Source organism: Gadus macrocephalus, chromosome 18 (genome assembly GCF_031168955.1).
Source record: "Gadus macrocephalus chromosome 18, ASM3116895v1".
NCBI classification, from domain to species: Eukaryota; Metazoa; Chordata; class Actinopteri; order Gadiformes; family Gadidae; genus Gadus; species Gadus macrocephalus.
Window position 1 is genome coordinate 19272176 of NC_082399.1, and position 17104 is coordinate 19289279.

General features: G+C 40.7%; 2 long non-coding RNA genes across 2 annotated transcripts; both read right to left on the reverse strand.

Moving 5' to 3' along the window:
* Positions 1-10929: 10929 nt before the first annotated feature.
* LOC132446514 (uncharacterized) lies at positions 10930-12134 on the reverse strand. Its single transcript, XR_009522887.1, has 3 exons — positions 12076-12134; positions 11704-11939; positions 10930-11068 (listed from the first exon to the last, which is right to left on the reverse strand). It is a non-coding gene; the product is annotated as an uncharacterized LOC132446514 (long non-coding RNA).
* Positions 12135-12307: 173 nt separating this feature from the next.
* On the reverse strand, positions 12308-13876 carry LOC132446515 (uncharacterized). Its single transcript, XR_009522888.1, has 4 exons — positions 13742-13876; positions 13560-13659; positions 12547-12823; positions 12308-12395 (listed from the first exon to the last, which is right to left on the reverse strand). It is a non-coding gene; the product is annotated as an uncharacterized LOC132446515 (long non-coding RNA).
* Between the last annotated feature and the right edge of the window lie 3228 nt (positions 13877-17104).

Consider the following 17104-nt stretch of genomic DNA (forward strand, 5'->3'; position numbering starts at 1 on the left):
CAATGGTGCCTGACTCCACATACGCGCCTTGATCCACAGTACTGCTCGTAGAGTTGGATGAAAAGTGCCTCAAACACACGATTGCAGTCAGGTCACTGTGCTGGGCTTCTCCCTCCTGCAAAGTATTTGCAAAGGTATTGAGTAGCATTAGTGTAGTACAAGACATGATGTAATGGCTTGCCTTGCAGTATTGTCATGCTTGCTCAGAGTATTCATTTAGAATATATTTGTTTGTGAATGTGAGCTTAATTCAAATTGTATTCATGATTGTAATCATATACTCGTGAAAATCTGTTTATTCTTGGTATTGTACGGCAACCCAGTCTCACCAATATGCGTACAGATCGCACTTTCAAAATGCGTGCAGTACATACGCCAAATGACCATTTTGCGTGCATATGATACGCAAAACCCAGCATTAACTACTGTGGAGGGCGGATGCGTCCATTTCGCGTGCATATGATACGCAAATCCCAGCATTAACTGAATGGGAAATGCAATATTTTAGGACAGATTCACCATTAAACGTGTTTCTAATGACATTTCTAGCGAGAAATGTACTTTTTCCTGGAATAATCTTCAGTCAGTGAATGTGTATGATCATTCTTAATCTTTATTATCTGAATGGGAAATGCAATATTTTAGGACCGATTCACCGTTAAACGTGTTTCTAATAACGTTTCTAGCGAGAAATATACTTTTTACTTGCATAATCTTCAGTCAGTGATTGTGTCTGATCTTTAGTTTTATAGTTATTAGGAAGATTTTATCGGCTCGCTCGCATGTTTCAACGACGTCAGACGCTGCTTTCGCTAAACTAGCAGCTCACGTGTTTCCTGCGTTTGTGTTATTAAACCGTTACTTTATGTAACCTTTAATGATATCATCTTGTTAGAAACACGCATATCCGAGAGCCAACCCAGTCGACAAAAGCATACGTTGACAGTGTACGTTTTCGTGAACCCTGGATTACGTCGCATTTCAACATAAAATAGCGTGTTATACACACACACACACGCACACGCACACGCACACAAACAATGCATTTCGCTGCTTAAACAACAACATATATTATATTCCCTCAAATATTATTACTTTCAAAACATTGGCCAAAGTGGAATATCTTTTTTATTTGGGCTGCTTCTAGGACATTTTGGGTGGATTTTGAACGGTATGTGGGCAGGACGTTTTTTGCAGGACCTGGCAACCCTGCGCTGTTGCCCGACGTGCTGAAATGCTCCGGAACAGATCTGGATCCACTATGGCCAAAAGACTTGTATGCCCCCCTCCCCCCTTAAATAAATACTATGGCAGAATAAAGAATAAATTCATGCATTATCATTCAACTTGAACATGTGTTTTCACAGTATAGCGTGGTGGAGGGATGACGTATGTTGGCCAACCCGGAAGCGTCGCCCTGGGTTCCCTTGACAAAAAGCCAACGGGGTTTTCCATTGGATTTTGGATTATTGCAGAAAAATTAGCATCTTTGAAGCACCCCCTCAAAAACTGAAAATAAATAAATAAATAAAAATATCCTTGCTCCAAAGAACGAAATGTAAACCAATGCATTCTGAATGGGAGTGTTTCTCCGATTTTTCCATGCTACACAGAACGAAATGTAAACCCATGCAAATAAAGACTTCATGGTCATAATAATTTAAATATCATTAATCTCCTGAGGGTGGTATTCTATTTTTTTCAACGGGGCTGCATCCAGTCACTTGACCGTCATGGTTGCTATGGTGGTTGCTATCGACCGCCCCCTCATACATGTCTCGGCTCTAAAAACCACGCGGCAAAGGAGCTGCCGTAAATTGTGTTGTTTTTGTCGTAAACTAGGGTCCGATGGTTAAAAAATAGACGGATATTCCAAGGTATCCTTAAAAGGCAGCTTGGATGTTTTTATTTTCTGCAGTTTAGACTTCTTCTATAACCTATTTTTGAAAGCAAAACACCAAGCTCATTGATTTAACGAGGCAGGGTTATTTGAACCAATTTATTCAATAAATATTTGTGAGAGGTCATTCCTTCTCCCGAGTTTGCTTCCTATTTATGTCTAGTGTACAACCCTACTGTCCACAAGCATCACGTAGCCATCCAACCTGCATATCTGAGAATCAGGCCTCTCTTTAATAATGACCAAACGTTATGAGAGAAATTCACATTAACTTTTGTCTCATAAGCGGCTTGGTGCCGGCTCCTTTTGACCTTTTGACCCCTGACTTCTGGGGGAATAGCTGCATCAATTCATTAGTCAATCAGAAGCATGTAAATATCTTCCCGGTAGCGTAACGGGGCAAACAAGGTGTCCTTTGACATCTACGCTTCGAGGCGATTGCAACAGTGCCACACATGAGCATATTCGAACATGTTTAATGGTAGTAATTAGCTGTCGAAATTGGAGGCCTTAATCAATAATGAGCAGCTATTGATTTGCTTCCCGATAGAAATTTGTGACAAATTACATGTTATTTAGCATCTACACGTTGAGCTGAGTCCAATGACACCGAGCATGACACTCTAGCAAATGGTAACATGTATTTTACGTGGTACACCTAGGTCTAGGACATGATCTCGGTGTAGCAAGAGGGCGAGCTTGATCTCATTGGACTCATCTTAACGTATAGATGCTAAATAACATGTAATTTGTCAAAAATCTCCATCGGGAAGCAAATCTATAGGTGGTCATTATTGATAAAGGCCTCCAAAATCGACAGCTAATTACTACCCCGAAACATATTCAAATATGATCATGTGTGGCACTGTTGCAATCGCCTCGAAACGTAGATGTCAAAGGACACCTTGTTTGCCCCGTTACGCTACCGGGAACATATTTTCATACTTCTAATGGATTGATTCATATTCTAAGGTTCTCGGAGTGAGACTTTAAGATGCTGCAGCAGAAGTGTTGAGACGAAAGATGATAAAGACATTTATAGAATATTCCCATTCACATTATGATTCTTCGTCATAACATCCGACCAAACATCCTTTACATTCACCGAGCGAAGATTATGAAAGTCCAGGCCCCCCCTTCCTGAACTCGGGGTCCGACTGGGCCAAGTTTCGGGCAGGAAGGACCCCCCCTTCCTGCCCTCGGGGTCTGACCGGGCCAAGTTTCGGTGCGGGGGTCCCAGTTAGGCCCTAGAATAAGGTATTCAAATTTCAGGGCGGTAGGACCTTCCTATCTCAAAAACTGTTTTTCCACCGCATTCTGAACCATTAGGTCTTGCAGGCAACACTTCTGAGGGGCTTTGTCCAAATGACAGTCCATTTGGGAAAACTCCAAATCTCGGATATGTCGTTCTCGGGGCCCCGGGAAATGTGTGTAAACATTTTAGCATCCCTAGCTATCTCGAAAAGGCCGGAAAAGGGGCGTGACCTCCAACAGTACAGTAAATGTACATAAGACAGAGGTTTGTTTCTAGTCCTCATTTTTTGTGGGATGGAGGTGTACATTTGTGGCTTAAGGTGTGTAGACACAGCTGGCCTGTGGCCACGTTTTTGAAGTCTGGGGTCAAAAGGTCAAAAGGAGCCGGCACCACGCCGCTTATGAGATAACAAAAAGTTAATGTGTATTTCTCTGATAACTTTTTGTCATTATTAAAGAGAGGGCTGATTCTCAGATATGCATGTTGGATGGCTAGGGTGTAGGTCTGGGAAGAACTTCAGGCCAAAATCTTGCAAGCGAGCCGCTGGGTGAGCTGCAAAGAGATGGAGCACTTGCTGAGTTATTTCCTGTAGGGCTGGAGCCACAGGTTGAAGCGTATGCGTCCTTTCAGACCCCCTGATATATGAGACCCCAAGGTAGAGCTTACTTAAATGTTGTCGACTCAGTCACCTATTGCATCACTTCCTTTAGGGCTTCAGCCTCCTAATTGATCATTGTAGTAGGCTATAATTGAATGCCCTCTTTCATATATGATACCTCCACCACTGGGACGTGGCAACAATTCTCTAAATCCATATGGGGAGGGGGGGGGGGGGATGCTTGTGGACAGTAGGGGTGTATACTAGACATAAATAGGAAGCAAACTCAGGAGAAGGAATGACCTCTCACAAATATTTATTGAATAAATTGGTTCAAATAACCCTGCCTCGTTAAATCAATGAGCTTGGTGTTTTGCTTTCAAAAATAGGTTATAGAAGAAGTCTAAACAGCAGAAAATAAAAACATCCAAGCTGCCTTTTAAGGATACATTGGAATATCTGTCTATTTTTTTTAACCATCCGACCCTAGTTTACGACAAAAACAACACAATTTACGGAGGCTCCTTTGCCGCGTGGTTTTTAGAGCCATGTAAGGATTAGAGGGGGCGGTCGATAGCAACCACCATAGCAACTATGACGGTCAAGTGACTGGATGCAGCCCCGTTGAAAAAAATAGAATACCACCCTCAGGAGATTAATGATATTTAAATTATTATGACCATGAAGTCTTTATTTGCATGGGTTTACATTTCGTTCTGTGTAGCATGGAAAAATCGGAGAAACACTCCCATTCAGAATGCATTGGTTTACATTTCGTTCTTTGGAGCAAGAATATTTTTATTTATTTATTTATTTTCAGTTTTTGAGGGGGTGCTTCAAAGATGCTAATTTTTCTGCAATAATCCAAAATCCAATGGAAAACCCCGTTGGCTTTTTGTCAAGGGAACCCAGGGCGACGCTTCCGGGTTGGCCAACATACGTCATCCCTCCACCACGCTATACTGTGAAAACACATGTTCAAGTTGAATGATAATGCATGAATTTATTCTTTATTCTGCCATAGTATTTATTTAAGGGGGGAGGGGGGGCATACAAGTCTTTTGGCCATAGTGGATCCAGATCTGTTCCGGAGCATTTCAGCACGTCGGGCAACAGCGCAGGGTTGCCAGGTCCTGCAAAAAACGTCCTGCCCACATACCGTTCAAAATCCACCCAAAATGTCCTAGAAGCAGCCCAAATAAAAAAAGATATTCCACTTTGGCCAATGTTTTGAAAGTAATAATATTTGAGGGAATATAATATATGTTGTTGTTTAAGCAGCGAAATGCATTGTGTGTGTGTGTGTGTGTGTGTGTGTGTGTGTGTGTGTGTGTGTGTGTGTGTGTGTGTGTCACGCTATTTTATGTTGAAATGCGACGTAATCCAGGGTTCACGAAAACGTACACTGTCAATGTATGCTTTTGTCGACTGGGTTGGCTCTCGGATATGCGTGTTTCTAACAAGATATCATTAAAGGTTACATAAAGTAACGGTTTAATAACACAAACGCAGGAAACACGTGAGCTGCTATATAGTTTAGCGAAAGCAGCGTCTGACGTCGTTGAAACATGCGAGCGAGCCGATAAAATCTTCCTAATAACTATAAAACTAAAGATCAGACACAATCACTGACTGAAGATTATGCGAGTAAAAAGTATATTTCTCGCTAGAAACGTTATTAGAAACACGTTTAACGGTGAATCGGTCCTAAAATATTGCATTTCCCATTCAGATAATAAAGATTAATAATGATCATACACATTCACTGACTGAAGATTATTCAAGGAAAAAGTACATTTCTCGCTAGAAATGTCATTAGAAACACGTTTAATGGTGAATCTGTCCTAAAATATTGCATTTCCCATTCAGTTAATGCTGGGATTTGCGTATCATATGCACGCGAAATGGACGCATCCGCCCTCCACAGTAGTTAATGCTGGGTTTTGCGTATCATATGCAGGCGAAATGGTCATTTGGCGTATGTACTGCACGCATTTTGAAAGTGTCAAACCGTGCGATCTGTACGCATATTGGTGAGACTGGGTTGTGTACGGATAATAAATTGTTGTGTTGGTAGATCTATAGTCTCCTGTGTGTACAAGGAAATATGAAAACAGGCAAGAGAGGAGATTTAACGCTGGTTATGTTGGCTGCCATTGTCATCTCCTTTATTTTACACCACATCAGATATTCTTAGCATTGTTATCTCAATCAATGAATAATCTACACAATTTCTTCTGTATGACTCTGATTAAATAAACCCAATAACCAATAACCAAAATAAACCTTCAAATCAAATTCATTTATCTAATTACATTAATATAAATATTAAGCATAAATGTGACTCTTAACAGATATACTGTAGTAAAAGATAACACTTTCAGTGGTGTTTAATGCCAAGTCTGTAGACCTACCCATTTTAATTACAGTAAATTACCCAAACAAATTAGCTATTCATTATCTCAACTAAAACAATAATAGGTCTACTTTGAGAGTGAATAACCGTATCAAAACAGGCACCATCAAAATAGCCTACATTTAAACAACACTTTATCCGTCCTACACCATTATACATTGCTGTTCCAAGTGATATAAATGTGCTGGTTGTATAAAACACTAGTAAATCCTAAACTAAGTCATAAAATCACACGGAAGCGCTTTACCCAAACAAATTAGCAATTCATTATCTCAACTAAAACAATAATAGGTCTACTTTGAGAGTGAATAACCGTATCAAAACAGGCACCATCAAAATGGCCTACATTTAAACAACAGTTTATCTGTCCTACATTATACATTGGTGTTCCAAGTGATATAAATGTGCTGGTTGTATAAAACACTAGTTAATCGTAAACTACGTCATAAAATCACACTGAAGCGCTTTGTGGCCACATACCAAGTTCAGGCGTTCCCACGGCGACGTAGGGTAGCAGGCGTCTTAGTGGCGACGAACTTATCCACACGTCGAGAGTAGACGTACATTTTGTCTGAATTTCCTTCTGTACGTCGCCGTGACACCGCCGCCGGTGGGCGGATCTTCCATGCCGTCGCCGTGACGTCGCTGCTGGTCTCTCGTCTGCAGTCCCAATCAATCCCATTCAAAATTTCACACGTTCCCACGGCGACGTAGGGTAGGCTGCTCCTTCGCCTCTTCCAGGGAATCCTAAGGTTTGGCACTATCCACTCGCCATAGTGTCTCATGCATTCGGCGTGAGACACACGCAATTCAACCCATGCACACGCTCGAACCTGGTCTCACGAAAATACGTGACACTGTCACGTTATTTAATCTATTGAAACGTGATCAGGGACACGTAGGCCTATTTTCTAAATTTTTTATTTCAATTGGAAGTAGGCTATTTGTCGTGTCACTAAGCATGACTTCCAAACAAAGGTTCTGTCCGGGAGCGTTCTCCCTAATGTCCCTTATGGAGCTCCGTAGAGATCATTCATTGTTGAAAATTGTCTGTGATAACTATCAAATGACAGCTTTTGGCCACCCGTTTCTACTTCAAATTGTCTGTGATAACTAACAATATGACTAACCCTATTTGATAGCCTACTGAGAAATTGATTGTGACAATACACGGATATATTAAATGGGTGCGCTGCTCGGTAGGCAAACCGCGAAGGAAAAAAGGGTAGCTGCCTCATCTGTTCTTTTTAGAATTGTATGTCTTGATGTTTATTTTATCTAGCCATCTATTCTCTTGTTTTTGGCTATGTGAATGAACGTCCGCGTCGATGCCTCGATCGCAACCCAGACAGCAAAAGAGCGTTGAATCAACGGTGAATCAACCTCCGCATTTTCAACCAAAACATGTTGAATCAGCGTTGAGACCGGGCGTAGATTCAACGTCAGTTTGCTCATACTGTCCATCGTCGATTCAACGTTGAATGGGAGGCGAACGACGACGGCGCGTCGATCCCTTTTCAACCTTTATTCAACTAGTGATTATGGTCGAATTTAGGTCGATTCAACAGCAGTTTGCTCATACTGTTCCAGGTCGATTCAACGTTGAATGGAAGGCGACCGACGACGGTGCGTCGACCCCTTTTCAACCTTTATTCAACTAGTGATTATGGTAGAATTTTGGTCGATGTTGGTTCTTCACTCACCGATTTATTTAAAGGACATCATGATATGACTCTACAATTAAATTAGGATTTTAGGGCTACTGAAACTCCTTCAAGGCTCTAATGAATATATGAATACACAGAACATAGGCTATTGTTGTCAAACATATTGTAGCGGCGGCCAAGAAACGCACAGTCAGGCTTTATTTAACTGTAGTTCTGCGCCCCGTACACCCCTCGACGCAGACTACTTTTATTAAAATCCTCTCACATAGAGCACCCAACAAACAAACATGACACAACAACGGTGGCGACCATAATGAACAACAGAACGTGATAACCGAACACGAACAACCCAAACCCAATTAACCCTACTTATTCTAACAAATATAATTATTATTTACACACACACATTCATTCATGGTCGAGGATCCTGCGGCGCCTGAAAATAAATAGAGGAATATTAACATAAGCGGTAAAGGCTACAAAATGAGTCCAGCAATACGACTGAATGAGGTTTGTTTCAAACTACGCCATGCGTCCGTGACTTGCATTGTATGGAGCCAGTTTCCTGCCATAATTCAAACCTGAAAAAAAATGTTTCAAAGGCTTGTAAGTCTGGGTTTGAAAACTCAACACCTTGTAAAAAAGGTTTTGCAACACTGAAAAAAGAGATTATAACCTGAGAAAAATTCAAACAACTGTAAAAATGATTTTGTGTTCTATTTTATCTGCTTCATCATTTTCACCAACACATTTTCAAAGTATTTTTTTTTTGTCTGAAGAAAAAAAAACGTTCCTGGGGGCGGGACCATTTAGCTCTAAACCTATTGGTTGCTCTCGGCTGACGTACATTCCAATCACATTCTTGTCATCGGCAGAGCACTGTCAATCACGCACAGCCCGGTGAACGGCACATGTCCTTCGTCCCTCCCCATGCGGGTGTTGGCGCGGATGGGGGGAGTCTGGGCGGTGGACTGCGACGGTATGATAGTTGTCTGACCGCTTGGAATGTTCTGACGTACATTCCAATCACATTCTTGTCATTGGCAGAGCACTGTCAATCACGCACAGGCCGGTGAACGGCACATGTTATTGGAATGTACGTCAGCCGAGAGCAACCAATAGGTTTAGAGCTAAATGGTCCCGCCCCCAGGAACGTTTTCTTTTTCTTCAGACTTTGACTGTCAGGAGTTTCAAAACGAATGCGTGACAGAACGCTGCCAATATTCACGTGACTCAAAGCTTGCGCCTGTGTGGTCAAATCTCTGAAAAGTCAGTTCTGAAAAAAGACATTGCAATGGCGTAAACGTACACTTTACATGTTTTTAAAAATAAATATTCAACCTTTCAAAACTTATTTCTCAATGTATGAACCTGTTTGCATAATCCCATTTACAAGGTTTCAAAACCGGGAACCAATGAAATACACTGTTAGAACAGTGCCAGATTTGAAACTCTGCAAATGTGCTGGTGATATTGTTTGAACTTTGAAAACATGTTTGTGATAAAAAGAAAAACTTTGAAAATGTGTTGGTGAAAATGATGAAGAAGATAAAATAGAACACAAAATCATGTTTACAGATGTTTGAATTTTAGTTTGAATTTTTTTCAGGTTATAATCTCTTTTGTCAGTGTTGCAAAACCTTTTTTTACAAGGTGCTGAGTTTTCAAACCCTTTTTTTTTCAGGTTGGAATTATGGCAGGAAACTGGCTCCATAGCATTGCGATCTCGAAATGCATTTTGGGTCCGTCCGTTCAGACCATGGTTCAGACCTGCGACCAGAGTCGGCCAGAGTCGCACTCGCGACGCTCATCCTTTGAAGGACGCATGGTGTGTGGAACAAGCGTACATAGGCCTACCTGATCGCGTTCATTTGTTCGCCTCCCTCCACCTCCCTCTCTCTCCGGTGCATATTTAAGCCACTTCTTCAGTGTCCCTGAAAAAACAATATGGGTGGTCCCTGGCAGCTGTTTTTGGAGTGCAGCTGAAAGAAAGAAAGAAACAAACCCGGTCAAGAATTACCAACATGGCGACGGTAAGCTGTAACATGGCCATGGCCATTTTTTGCATAGTGCACCAGGCAAAAAGTCAGCAATTTGTTTCCTAACCACAGACCCTTAACGCTGGTGCGCAGTGCAGTGGTTTCACTGTCCTCTCAGTCTCATTTTACTGCACTATGGGTTACCACATCGACTCCATCCCAGTTACTTCTTTGATTACAGAATGCATGCATGCAGGGTTAAATTGGTAGGCTACGGGACGACGCTGAAGTTGGCATCCGATTCGCAGGATCCGATTCGGCAGCTGGTCCACTTTAAATCGGTCCTGATTGAAAACCACTACACCTAGACTCTTCAAATCTGGACTAAATGATCACAGTGAGGCTATACATTATGTAAAACATATTTTCAGATTTGTGAAACCTTTACCCTATTTGTGAAAATGCAATACAGGCTCATTTAGGGGTCCAGACCGCATTGCATTTTCACAAATAGGGTAAAGGTTTCAAAAATCTGAAACTATGTTTTACATAATGTATATCCTTACTGTGATAATGTAGTCCAGATTTGAAGAGTATAGGTGTAGTGGTTTTCAATCAGGACCGATTTGAAGATTCTAAGTGGTTTTCAAGCCGAATCGGATGCTGCGAATCGGATGCCAACTTCAGCGTCGTGGCTACGGGCATGTATGCCCGTAGCCCGACATACCACTCGTAGCCAATGCTAGCGGAGTAGCGCGTTGTTACATTCTTATGTGAATGTAGGCTTTAGGTGCAAGATAGCTAGATAGTAAAAGTAAAATAACGTCAAACTAAAGTGTTCTGGTGCTGACGGATAGTCCAAGAGTGCAGTGCAGAATATTGTCAGTGTTAAAAGCATTGCTGCATCTGGACACAAAACTGAGATTGCATAGTAGCCTATGAATGGACTTTTTCTGATTTTACATGAAATAAGCATAGCTCAGAAGACTACCCATAGTGCATATTAAAAAATCGACTTGCTGGTTTAAAAGCATTTATTTTAATCAGTGGTATGTGTCTAATGCTTGTGTGGTGTGACTGAGTTTTGACAAATATACCGAACAGTACATCAGGACAGTGCTTTTGAAGGCTTCCTTGAAGCCTTTCCCTGCCCAGTTGAAGCGACACGCCAGGTTATTTGTTAGGCCACTCTGCAACATCCTTCTTACGGCCTCTTCTGCAGTGTGCCCTCCAATTAGACTGAATGTTAAGATCTGACAAGACATAATAAACCAACAAACAAGTGAAACATTGATAATTATAACATGTATAATTACAATATCTCCCAAAAGTGAATAGGCCTACACCCCTCCCATTTTTGCAAATATTTTATTGTATCTTTTCATAGGATAACCCTTGGCATGAAACTTTATTATAACTTAAACTAGTCATTATACGTATTGTAGAGAACTATAGATTTATTGTCCTCAGAATATGACTAAAAACACATCCATTAACAACTAAAAAGCTGGCCACATAACTGAGTACACTTAATTACGAACATGACCATTGCGCCCATAGTGACAATAAATCTATCGTAATCTACAAACTCTACACAGACTTCTTTAAGTTACATCACAGTTTCATGTCTATGGAGTTATCCCATGAGAAGATACATTAAAACATTTGAAAAAATGGCTAGGGTTTTGTGAGATACTGTATATGTACCAATTTAGGTTAGGTGAACTTCTCACTGTTTCACATAATGAGTAATGTGTTAATTTTGTTTTGAAGGATAATTCCTACAAATACTGAGTGATGTAGTGGATGGCTGGAAAGAAGAGGTATGGTTTTATTAATTTACACATATACTTTGACTAGCTTTTGGGTAGTGCAGATTTGTACCTACCATCTTTTGTTTTTCGCAGGGGGTTTCTCTCATAACAGCCTCTGCTAATTGAAACTCCTCCATTGTCCTCAGAGGCAGCTTGATGGACGAAGCGGCAGCTTCTGGTGCTACCGGCCTCACCATCTCTCTCCTAAGCGCCCTCACTTCACTCCCCAGGTTGGTAATTTCCGCTTTCATCAATTTATTTTCTTCCAGCACTTTGGAAAGCAGCTCCACGACTTTAGATATTCCCATATCTGTTCATGTAAGTTACATATTAGAAATGTTTTCTGGGGTTTGGTGTACTTTGGTGTACTTTCCCATTTCATCTTAATTATAATGTGTATGATAATGATGAAAACAATGGTTAGAATGTTTGTCTCCTCGACTTACCATGCAATAGCTGGTGGCTTGGTTGGACTGTATCTATATTCAAAAGTCATTGATTAGTGACAAGTGCCTGTGTGTGTGTGTGTGTGTGTGTGTGTGTGTGTGTGTGTGTGTGTGTGTGTGTGTGTGTGTGTGTGTGTGTGTGTGTGTGCTGCACAAGAGGAATGGCTTTGTATGCAGTTGGGTAATCCTTCATCCAGTCAGACCAACAATGAAATGTGTCAAAAAAAGATGGGGAAAACTATGTATGAGGAACAATTATTGATAAGTAAAATTACCTCTTTGGGTGGTCGATGGCCCAAATAGCCACTCACTATTGATGTCTGAAAAAAATGAAACACTTCAAAACTAAATAAGAGAGCCAAATGGTATTTCTAACATATGTGTTAAACATGGTGTTGTTTCAAATGGTGCTTCAAAGTACCATTTGTACTGGCATTAACCAGTAAACACATACAACATATTTTTACCTACCTGGCCCTACATCTACAGATTGTCGTGCTGTTTTCCTTGGGGGGGGTGGTGCCTCGTCATCAGTGTCCACACCTTGAAGCATAGTAAGTGCCAGTTTAATTTCAGACAAAATGGGCAGTCAAACAGCCGTTTCTGAAATATTTATATTTTAATTTCTAAAATGTTTCATTGCTGTTCAGTTTAACTCTAAAGGTCTGCACCTTCAAAAAAGTGTTGCGGCGGGCCCCTAGTGGTCTGGACTCTTCCAGCTGGCTCCTGCAGGTAGCGTGAGTTTGGCCTTTGGAACAAATCAAGGACAGTCATGGCAGTCAGTGGGTAACACCAGAAATATTAACAGAGAACATATACATTTATGCATTTAGCAGATGCTTTGAGCTGAAGCGATTTACAACAAGAGGACTAACATTTAAGCTACAACACTATTTAAAACCTTGCTAAGAGTGCCAAAAAGTGCCACTAGTCACCCGAACACTGTCTGAAGTTTAAGTGCAATAGAAAGATGGAAGAGAGTGCATTGAAAGTTAAAAAGTGTTAGGACAAGAGTCATTCTAGGAAGAGCTGAGTTTTCAGGAGCTTCGAAGGTAGTGAGGGATGATACGTTGCCTGTGGATGGTTCAGAGAACTGCCTGCTATTAGCAGCCACTTTGTCAGTAAAGAATGAAGCATAAGGTTCTGCTGTGAGGTTTGTAGCAAGAGGGGAAAGGTTTAGTAGATATTTGAAAGTAGAGAACAGTTTACAGGTGTCAGTTGTATTGTGAATCTTGTCAATGTAACAAGATGCTGTGACATTGTAAGCAAAAGATGATAATAGTTACTGGTATTGTGTTAAATCTGATTGTGCTGGTTGTTAGTTTTATGCCATTCTCTCTCAGCAGCCCATGAGGTTAGAGCGCATCGATTGAAGGGAGTCGTTTATCCAAGGAAGGGGCTTAGAGGGTTGGGAAGGTCTGATGGATAGCGGGAATGTGTGGCCCAATTCACCTCTGGAGAGGAGAACATTTTTTGTTTTTTACCTTTTTTTCCTTCTGATAGGGTCTTCAGCCTCTGACTGTATGTCTGATGTTAAACACAGTAAGGACTTTTTCAGGTAGTCCTTTGCCTTAACATATGTTGCTGAAAGTGAATGGCATGCATTAGTGAAATTTAGCAAGTTGAATCTTATAGAAACGTTTTCATAAGCAGCATTTTTCCTTACCACAGCTAACCAAGACCCTCACGTCACCGTGCACGTCCCACGCTGCACCTGGAGGAAGGTGGTGCGCGACTGCCTTCTGGAGGCGGTTATGATCGTAAGAACTAAGAGGCCAGAAACAATTCCATGACTCCCCTGCCTCCTCCAACCAGCTGCTTGGCACTATGGTAGTGCTCCTATCTTTGAATTCGACGACCTTCCACACCTGTGCCATCTGTCAATGAGGTGAATGAAAGAAAATAAAAAATCGCTGTTTTGAGTGTGAAAAATAAGCCTTAGAAATATATTTGGCCTATATATCAGTCATTGTTGTTATATATAACATAGTGTGTATGTTGCAAGATCAACAGTGATCACAGTTGATCACAGTCTCAGAAATATTTGGCCTGTTAAGCCCTTTGAGACAGTAATGGTGATTAAGGGCTATACAATTAAAATTTAATTGAAAATTGAATCACTATCATAAGTGGTGAGAGAACTGCATCCACCAGCTTAACTTGGGTGAAGACGTACTCTGATTATTATTTTTTTTCATTCATTAATTCGATTTTAGGACTGGTGTATTTTATATAAAGAAAAAGTTCAATAACAAAAAAATCTTTTTTTTTTTTCTTTTTTGGATTGCAGAAGACAAGGAATTAGGATTGGTGAAGAAGAGGGATGGCAACATAATGGTCTTGGTCTGGAAAATCAAAGCATCGCAAGAATTGGCCAAAACTGAACTTTTGAACTCTTAAAAATGGGTAAACCGTCGATGTTGAATTGTAACAGAATTGTCTGAAGGCAGCTAGGCAAATGGATTGAATTCAATTTTGATAAAATTCCCTTAGCCAATCCAAAATGGTGATATTCACCACCACCTAATGCATGCACAGCTATTTTCTTTTGTGTGCCAAGAAGTGTCCTGGCATCTTTAGGCAGCTCAGAGTGGTGTACTCTCAATATTGATAGAAGAGCGGTAACTGCAACAAGAGTAATGCCAAAAGTTGATGCCCATTGCTTTAGTTTAGCTTGTAAACTCATTTCCTCAGGCTCACTTTCATCAGAGCTGGATAACCCACTAAAATCCTCTCTTTCACTGGCATCACTGTCTGTAGTGTTTTGGCAAGGACTGTTCGAGAATTCTGAAGTTGTCCCACACAGTGCTAGATCTGGTAAGCTAGGGGGGGCATTTTCAGCCTGATTAACTGTACTTAAATGTAATTGCTGCAAAATCTCGTTCTCTGTCTCCCTTGCGTTGGACAAGACTCGCCTCCTTTACTCCAATAAGAGGCCATCTCTGTGTGTATCGGATACAATTATGAAATGCAAGTTTGATACCTTTTCTGCCGTGAGCTTTGAATGGTCTTCTTCAGTGTCCCATAAATATGCAAATGAAGAAGAAAAAAAACACAAAGTTAGTTTTGATGGCATAGTGTGACAACAACGAATAGTTGCATTTAACCCTTTCACATGCAAGTGAAGCATCCCCCTTCTAATAATGTATAGCCTATTAAGGACCTATTTCAGGATAAATATACAAATACATTCACTTTGAAGTGTAGAAGGTCCTACAGGCAGCTGTAATAAACTAAGATATACTATTTATGAGATGGCTTGCAGTGTGCTTATCTGACGGGATTAAAACCGTGCATTCTGTGTGAATGTGTATTTGAATGTTAACATTTAATAACATGTCGTTTTTAGTTATGTAATCATTTGAAAGTCCCTTCAAGTTGAAAAAGCATATGCATTCTTATTATGGCCACACCTGGCGTACTAGTAAATCAACTGTGATCAGATTGGTTAAAAAAATAGAGGCTGCGTGTGATTTCAGTTCCGGTTCAATGCATTTGTAATGAGGGGGCGCACTTCTGTGCAGTGTGCACATTAGTCGTCGTTGCCAGCAGGCTGCACCCGACAGCCAAGGGATTTACATGTGGCATAGCAAGGTAAGCAGCAGAATTGTTTCCAAATTAAGCGTAATTTAGAAATGGAGTTGTTGAGCATTATGGTTTCATGAAAGCAAGGACAGCACTCGGTTGCTTTCGAAACTTTGAATCGCCAACAACGGACGTTTCGGGCCGCGCGCCCTTCAGCGTGTTTTGGCTTCTTCACGGACATTACACGCTGAAAAAGGGAAACGTCCGTTGTTGGCGATTAAAAGTTTTGAATGCAACAGTGCTGTCCTTTCTTTCAGGAAATAATATTACGATACGTTGGATTCAGCACGCAGTTAAGTTATATAAAGAAGTCTAGTTAGTGTGAGCGCGTTACTGCATATATTCGATTTTTTTCTTGCCCTTGTGGAGGCTTGGGTGAAGGGGGTCATTAATATTTGGTTTTATTTAGTATTATGGTACAATATGTAGCTGGGCCGACATGTCCACGGGTCGATTTCCCGTAGTAAATTGATCATTTTTAATGATTTGGATTTCCCTGCGACGGTTTTGCGGGATTCAGCTGCTAGTCAGGGACGCAGCGCGTGACCGTGACAACGTTATTTCTTGGGAAATGGGACTAAAACGAATATAATGGATGACATTCATAGTATTATTGGTATAAAAATTCCATTACTTGTAGTACAGCAAACGAACAATTTTGTAAACATGAAATCGTTAATATTTTATCAATGTCCTTCTAGAACCTGTCATGAACTTTGATAATCAAATCAAACGATGTCTCGAGCGCAATAGATGTCTCTGATATAACGGATATTTAGCTGCTATTCTTTGGCAATTTTACATTTTAAGTTGGCTATATGAGCAATGTTGTTTCTTAATGTTACTCATATATGAACGTAGTCTAATATAAACATAGACTACGTTAATGTGAAGTAAATATACACAGCTGTGATAACCGCAATAACTTATCCTGGCATAGCAGTAGCCATAAGCAATTTGGCACAGAGTTTAGCTGAATGTCATTGATGATAAAGCTAACGTTAGTTAGTATATCTAGTTAGTCATCTATGAACGAATATGGTCGAACTAAAGTTGTGTGGGGAAAAACGGTCTGTCTAGTATATATTATTTATCCAATCAACATTTTTGTTAATAGTGGACCACCAAAACAGGACTGATTCAAACCCTGCCAAAATCTGATTGCATCATTCTTGGGTAGTTCGTCGGCTCCGGGCGTGTCTGCATCTGGCTCCTCCTCTGGCCCTGGAACTTCGTGTTTCTCTTGCTGGAATTACAAACTTATGTACAACAGTTAGATGTTCAAACATATTTTCCTTAATTCTATTTCTAATTACTCTAATGGAAGTCCCTTTTGGGACCCTTGAATGTTAGGTGAATGCATGGGTCGACCCTTAAGCATTTCATGCGGGGTTAGATGCGTCGTTCTGTTAGTTTTCATGCGATAACTCATTAGTGTCAACCG